The sequence below is a fragment of the Symphalangus syndactylus genome, chromosome 12 (assembly GCF_028878055.3).
Source record: "Symphalangus syndactylus isolate Jambi chromosome 12, NHGRI_mSymSyn1-v2.1_pri, whole genome shotgun sequence".
Taxonomy (NCBI): domain Eukaryota; kingdom Metazoa; phylum Chordata; class Mammalia; order Primates; family Hylobatidae; genus Symphalangus; species Symphalangus syndactylus.
Window position 1 is genome coordinate 52,555,962 of NC_072441.2, and position 8,104 is coordinate 52,564,065.

Below are 8,104 nucleotides of genomic sequence, written 5' to 3' on the forward strand. Positions count from 1 at the left end.
CTGAATCAGTGAGTCAGTCTCAATTGAAAATGAGTTTCTTAAAATTCATAAAAAGACTGAAATCCATAAAATAATGAATAAACAGTCACAGAGGGGTGCTGGTTACTTTCAGGACGTGATAATAAGAGCTATAACTTATCATATGTCTCTTACATGGGAGGTACTGTACTAATCAACCTATTTTTTGTACTATTATTAGGAAACATTTCAAACATTTAGAAAAATACAGAAATAATGTTTTAAAAGAAGCCCAGTGACATCCCATAACTAAGTGATGTTAGTTCGGAGGCTTATCCCTTCCAAATCTCATATTGCAATGTGACTGCCGATATTGGAGGTAGGACCTTGTGGGAGGAGATTGGATCATGGGGGCAGCTCCTTCATTAATGGTTTAGCACCATCCCCTTGGTGATAAGTGAGTTCTCCTTCAGTTAATTCATGGAAGATCTGATTGTTTAAAAGAGTCTAGGACCTCCCTCCGTCATGTTCTTGCTCCTTCTTTGCCATGTGATATGCTGATGCCCCTTTGCCTTCCATCATAATAGTAAGCTTCCTAAGCCTCTCACCAGAAGCAGATGTTGACACCATGCTTCCTGTACAGCCTGTAAAACTGTGAGCCAAAATAAGCTTTTTTTCCTTATACATTACCCCCGCTCAGGTATTTCTTTATAGCAACTCAGAAATAGACTGATATGGCATTTTTAACAACTCTGCTTTAAAAATCATGGAAAATTTAAAAACTGTATATAATTAGAGAATAGTATAATAAGCTCTCCTGTTCTTATTGCCCACCTTTGATAATCATGTTATGATCAATCTTGCTTTAACTTTACTCTCACTCTCCGTTTCCCCCAGATTATTTGGAAGCAAATCCCCAACCTGTCATTTCATCCACAAATAGTTTAGTATATATTAATTAATCCACAAATAATTCAGTATATATGCAATGTAAGTATATATGTATACATATGCTTTTTAAAAATAAAAATAAAATAATGATTGTTAACTATTAAAATATTCAATATCCAGTCAGTATTCACATTTCCACATTGTCTCCTTTCTTAATACGTTCTTCAAATAAAGAACCAAATAAGGTTGAGATTTTGCAATTTCTATATTAATTTATAGATTCCTCTTCCATATGTTTTCCCTTGCCATTTATTTTAAACATTAATCATTTAAACCATAGAGTTGCCTGTAATCTCAGCACTTTGCATGGCCAAGGCAGGTGGATGACCTGAGCCCAGGGGCTTTAAGACCAGCCGGGGCAACATGGTGAAACCCCATCGCTACCAAAAAAAAAAAAAAAAAACTTGGCCAGGTGTGGTGGCATATGCCTGTAGTCCCAGCTACTTGGGAGGTTGAGGTGGGAGGATTGATTGAGTCTGGGAGGTTAAGGCTGCAGCGAGCTGTGATCATGCCATTTACATTCCAGCCTAGGCAACAGAGAAAGATCCTGTCACAGAAAGAAATAAAAATTTAAAAAAATTAAAAATAAGCCATAGAGTCCCCATAGGCTAGATTTTGATAATTGCAACCTAATAGGGTTGATTGACATATTCCTTGGTCCCCTGCATTTCTGTGTATTAGAAGATTAATCTAGTGTTTTGTATTTTTTTTTTTTTTGCAAAAATACCTCATAGGCATTGGTATGCCCTTTCATTAGGAAATAAATAACATGGGTTTTTTTTTTTGTTTTTCTCTATTACTAATATTATCCATCATCGATGATTATCTCCTAGATCTGTTTTTTCTTTTAGGGGTTGAAAAATGTTGAATTTTTATTTTTATCATTCATTCCTCATTTATTAACTATAGTACCTATATAAGGAGAAACTTCACCTAATCAACGATTTAGTTAGTCAGTAATACAGCTTATGTAGAAAAACAGGATAAATTCTTCTTTAGCCCCTTTTTAGTATAAAAAGTGAGTTGGTTCCCTAGCATCCTGCAAAGGTGAATAATCTGGATATTAATATATTTTATATAATATTTGTATATAAATTTCATGATATGTAAATTTGAATATATTGCATATGTTATATATAATATTAATTAATAATATAACTATGATTATATTATTAGTATTTAATATATTTTACATTACTTATATATCAATTATATAATTAATTATATATTATTAATATATAATATATTTTATAGTTATAAATCTATGAACTTAGAGGCATTTGATACATTTCAATTCATTATGCTGTTATTATTGATGCTCCAATTATTCACTTTTTGGCCACTAGAAGCCTCTTCAATTGGTTTCCTGTATCCTTTTCACAGAACTGTAATTACAGTATCATCATTAGCTTCCTTCTGGTATAAGATGTAGCAGTTATCTTATATATGTTTTGTCTCAGAACTAGAACTAGCTATTTTTTCAAGGTGCTTTGGTTCCTTTTAGGGGGAAATGGTATTTATTTAGAGGCCGAAATCTGGTCAATAGAGTTGCCAGTTGCTACCCATTGGCTGGCCATTGTTTCCAGTTCTTTTCAGTGGAAAGAACTAGATTATTTTTCTTTCAGAGAAAATATGCCATGAGTTTATACTGACATTCCAATTCACATTCAAGAATACAAGATTTGTGCTTAACCTCTTTAATCTTACATCTGTACTTTATCATGCTGAAAATCCTGCATCACAAAGATATCAACATAATTATGCATCTGTTTGTCACACACCACACAAATAACAGACCAACATCAACATTACCACAAATAATATAATCATTGAAAAGAGTTAAATGTTTTTGTTGTGCTTTTTCACACAATAGTGGGGCAGTATTGTCTGCTTGGTTAGTTTTAAGCTATTTGCCACTAGAAATACAGAGACAAATAAATCCCTGTGTTTTAAAGTTATTTTAAATTGTTCCTCCCTATGTAGTTAAGCCACCAACTTGATAAATAGTAAAGTTCATTTGTTTCATTTTGCTTTTAAGTTTTAGGGATTATATTTTTTCTTCAAAATATGTTATAGCTACAGAAAATATTCACAATATAATTTGGAAGCAAATTCTTCTTTGGTCCGACCTCGAGATGAGAGCAGCCCTAGCTGACATTTTGATGGTAGCCTTGTGAGAGACTGTGAGCCACAGCTAAGCTGTGCCTGAATCAGTGACCTATGGAAACTGTGAAATAATAAATATTTATTGTTTTTAGCTGCCAAATTTGGGGATACTTTGCTACTGGACAATAAGTTACTAATATACTGCATTTCTTTTCTTGCTCATATGTTTAGCCCAGTTTTTTATAAAGTTGCTGGTGCTTTTCTATTTTTCAAGGCTCTTTATATGTTAGGGCTATTATGTTACTACATGTAATATAAGTATATTCCCAGGTTGAAATTATTTCATTTTTATGTACTCACATTTTTAAATCTTTTCTCTATTTTTCTCAATTTTGAAAACAATAAAGTTTTCCCAGTACTAATGTATCCATTCTAGTTTTTGTATGTCTTCATTTATTACATTCTGGCCTTTCACCCATTTGGAATTTATCCACAAGTTGCAATAGCATAAGACACTAAAGCATTATATAGCTTAGGCAGCCTGGTACAGTGGAATCATAATGGATATTAAACAGATCTGGGTTTGATTCCCAGCTCTACTTTTATAAGCCCTGTAACCCTGGACAAGTTATTTACTTCTGTGAGCTTCAGTTTCCACATCTCAAAAATGAAGTAAAATAAATTTACAGGGTGAAGCATAGTGTTTGACCCCTAATAGATATTCATTCTATTTTAGCTGGTGCTAAAATTATTGCTCTCATTCTATTTCAGTTGCTGATAATATTGTTCTTGTTGCTAATATACATTTTGTGACTCACCTATGTTTGCATTAAACCTATGGGTAAAACTAAACTGCAGTTTGCTGACCACGAACCAAGCCCCAGCTTTTATAAAGTTTGTATGCTTCTGGGAACTTCATGTAAGCTTATGAGAATGCCATCATTTAAAATGAAGATTATAATAGGTATTTTGTACTCAAACGCAAGCTCCCTGAGGGCAGTGTGTGTGTGTGTGTGTGTGTGTGTGTGTGTGTGTGTGTGTGAAAGAGAGAGAGAGAGAGAATGAGAGAGAGCTGTCTTCAATTCCCTGGCTGTATTCAAAATAGTTCTAATGAAGTTTTCAAGTGTTCTCCTAGCTGTCTTCTTAATTCATTTATTCCTTTAATATCTGTGTTTTTTTCTTTCTTTTTTTTTTAAGCAGCACTTTTTGAGAAGAGTGGATTATATCTACCAAATTGAATTCCTCGTATCTGGTTCTCATTTTAGTTCACGGTAATATGGCTTCTGATCTCACTGCTCCATTGAAACTTATTTTTGTAAATTCACCTAAATGCCTAATTTTTAAAACACATTATTGTCTTTATAGTACTTGACCTCTATGAGTTAGAAGTTTGACATTATGAATTACTCCTTCCTTCACAAGATTCTTCACTTCCTTGACTCCCATGAGGCTGCTGTGTCCTGGATTTTCTTCCATTTCTCAGATTTCTTCATGGACTTCCCTTCCTCCATTAATCCCTTAAATGTTGGTATTTCCTTACATCAGAAATGATATATTATCTCTCATTTTCACGTGGGACTCCAGCATCTTATGTTCATGATTCTGAAATCCATCTTCCTTAGCTTCCTTTCTTTCTCTCCCTAGTGCTTGCCACCATCTGGCATTTTTGCGCTCTTTGACTAGGAAGTAAATTCTATGACGGCAGATAAGTGATCTGTTTTGTTATTTCCCAGAATCTAGAACAATGCTTGGAAAAATATTCAAGAAATAATTACTGAATCAATGAATGAGCGGATTTTCCCATTCATTTGTTTATTTACAAGTGTTTATTGCATGCCTACTTTGTGCCAGGCACTCATCTAGACACTGCGGATAGAGCAGCAAGCAAAGCAGACAAAATCTTTATGCCTCAGGGAGCTTGCATTTGAGCACAAGAACAAGACATGTAAGTACAATGTAGTGTAGGTTAAATAGGGATAAATACAAAGGAGAGAAAAATAAAGCTGAGAATATGGAGATGAAATGCCAAATGAGAGTTGAAATTTTAGATACAATCACACAATTTTAGGTACAACGGTCCCAGTGAGAAAGAAGATGGCTTTTGAGTAAAGATCTATGGGAAGTGAAAGAACCCACCACAGGTTTACCTGTAAGGAAGAATGTTCCAGGAAGAAGGAGCGTCAAGTGTAGCAGTAGGAACTTGCCTTGCTTGAAAAGTAACAAAGAACTTGCCGGGCTGAAGTAGGAAATTGCCTGGCTTGAAAAAGAACAAAGGCACCTGTGTGGCTAGAGTGGAGTACGTGAGAGGGAAAGTTCTAAGAGATAAGATCAGAAATGGCCAGAAAGCAGCAGATTATATCTGGCCTTGTAGGTCATAGTCAAGACTTGGCTTTTCACTTTGAATGAGATGGGAAGCTATTGTTAGGAAATAGGGAGGGGACAAAATCTAACTTACTGTGTAGGGGGAACAGGTTGCAGAGGGATGTGAGGAGCAGAGACAGAAATCATTTAGGAGGCAATTATAATGATTCCCTGCCCTCTGGGCCCATACATCTGCCTGCCTAATAGATGTCTCCACTTTCATAACTTACAGTACCTCAACCTTTAACATCTTCAGAGTTAAATCCATAGTTGCCTCCCACCTTCTCCACACCTGGTTTTTCTTCTTGATCCCTATTGCAGTAAGTAGCATCACTGTGTATCCAGAAATCATACTGGAATCTTGGACATTATTTCATTGTTTTCCCTCTTTTTTATGCTAACATTAAATCAGTCCCAAATGCAATAATTATAACTTCTTTCTCTTTGAAATCTTCTCCCTCCTCTTCATTCCCTCTGCCACCATCTTAACTCAAGCCTCATCATTTCTTGCCTATTTCAGGCAATAGCCTCTGATAAATGCCCTATCTCCTGATTTGTATCCCTCTAATCTCCTCTCCGTATTGCTTTCAGAGTGAACTTCCCAACATATAAACAGATTATGTCATTTCCTTGCTTAAATAAGAATTGTTAATATGATCTTCTCTTTGTATAATTTCCATTCCTCTATTGTCTTTAAGATTTCAAACTCTTACATGGTATAAAGGCTCTTCCTGATCCCTCCCTTCATCTGTCTCTGTCCATGGCACACGCTTTCACATATGCATGATAAATCATAACCTTTTGAAAACCTTTCCTGATAATTCCCATTAGGATTAGGACTCTTTTTTGGGGTGTTCACATAGTTTTCTATGTTTGCCTCTTATTCTAATCATTTTACTTTGTTGTTGTGTTTATAGACTTATTTCCCCATAAGCGATGCACCCTCTTAGAGCAGAGCCTATATAGTTAAGAAGCAATCTTTATACTCTGGTTTCTCCTCAGATTGTATAAATCTTTTGCCTTTTACTATATAGCTAAGAAGCAAACTTTGATATTAAATATACTTAGGTTTACATTCTGGTGTTGTCTGTTCCTAGCTGTGCAATTTGGGACAACTTAAGCTCTTTGAACCTCAGTTTTCTCATCTGTGAAATAGTCAATTTACCATATAGGACTGTTGTAAGAATTAAATAAGGCAATGCCTATAGAGTGTTAGTATTTGGTATAACTCATAAGAACTTTCCATAAATGTGAGCTCTTACTACTATCATTTGTGCAATAGAGAATTAGTGAAGGTAAAATGAGGACAAGGTCAGCCTCCAAGGGAGGCAGTCATGTCACTAGAGAGGCAGGTACTAAAACAAGAAAAGCAGAACTGGGGCCCTACTGGGGACAGAGGCTGTAGGTCAGCCAGTGGCTCCCCTAATTAGACCAGGAGTGACAGCTAAACCAGACCCAAGAGGCAACTCTCAATTGAGGCTGTCAGGAGCTGGCTGAGAAGAAAAGTAGGACACACAAGGGACAGTTCTTAGAAAAGTGCTTTTCACATAGCTTTTTTGGGTTGGGTGATTTGAAGTTACATGGCTCCCCTAAGCAGCAGTACTTTTAGTAGATGTTTGGTGTTACAGGTTGAATTGTGTCCTCCCAAATATATATATAGAAATCCTAACTCCTGGTACCTCTAAATGTGACCTTAATTTGGAAATGGGATCTTTAAAGAAATAATCGGTTTAAGTGCTTTTCACATTGTTTTTTGGGGTGGGTGATTTGAAGTTACATGGCTCTTCTGAGCAGCAGTATTAAAAGTAAATGCTTGGTGTTGCAGGTTGAATTGTGTCTTTCCAAATATATATATTGAAATCCTAACTCCGGTTACCTCTGAATGTGACCTTATTTGGAAATAGGGTCTTTAAAGAGGTAACCAGTTTAAGATGACATCAGAATAGGCTCTAATTCATATGACTAGTGTCATTATAAAAAAAGGAAATTTGGATGCAGAAACAGACCAGGATGGAAGGAAGGTGATGTGAAGATGAACAGGGAGAAGATAGACATGGAAAGCCAAGGTTACTATCAAACACTAGAAGCTAGATGAGGCAAAGAAGCATTCTGCCCCCTAGAACTGTCCGAGAGAGCATGGCTTTGCCAACCCCTTTATTTCAGACTTGTAACTCCCAGAACTGTGAGACAATAGACTTCTGTTGTTTTAACCCATCCATTGTTTGGTGCTTTGCTGTGGCAGCCCTGAGAAACTAACAAACCTGATGCTATAAAATAACAGCCAGTTCTTTAAGACTAATATACATTAGGCAATGTGCTAAGCACGTTTTTAAATTTTAATTTTTTAACTGACAAATAAAAATGTTATGACCATCCTGGCTAACACGGTGAAACCCCATCTCTACTAAAAATACAAAAATTAGCTGGGCATGGTGGCGGATGCCTGTAGTCACAGCTACTTGGGAGGCTGAGACAGGAGAATGGCGTGAATCCGGAAAGTGGAGCTTGCAGTGAGCCGAGATCACACCACCACACTCCAGCCTGGGCGACAGAGTGAGACTCTGTCTATAAAATAAAGTAAAATAAAATAAAATAAGTTATATATTCATGTCATGCAACATGAGGTTTTGACATATGTGTACATTGTATAATCACTAAATCAAGCCAATTAACATATCCATTATTTCACTTTCTTATTTTGTGGTGAAGACATGTAAAGTCTCTCTTA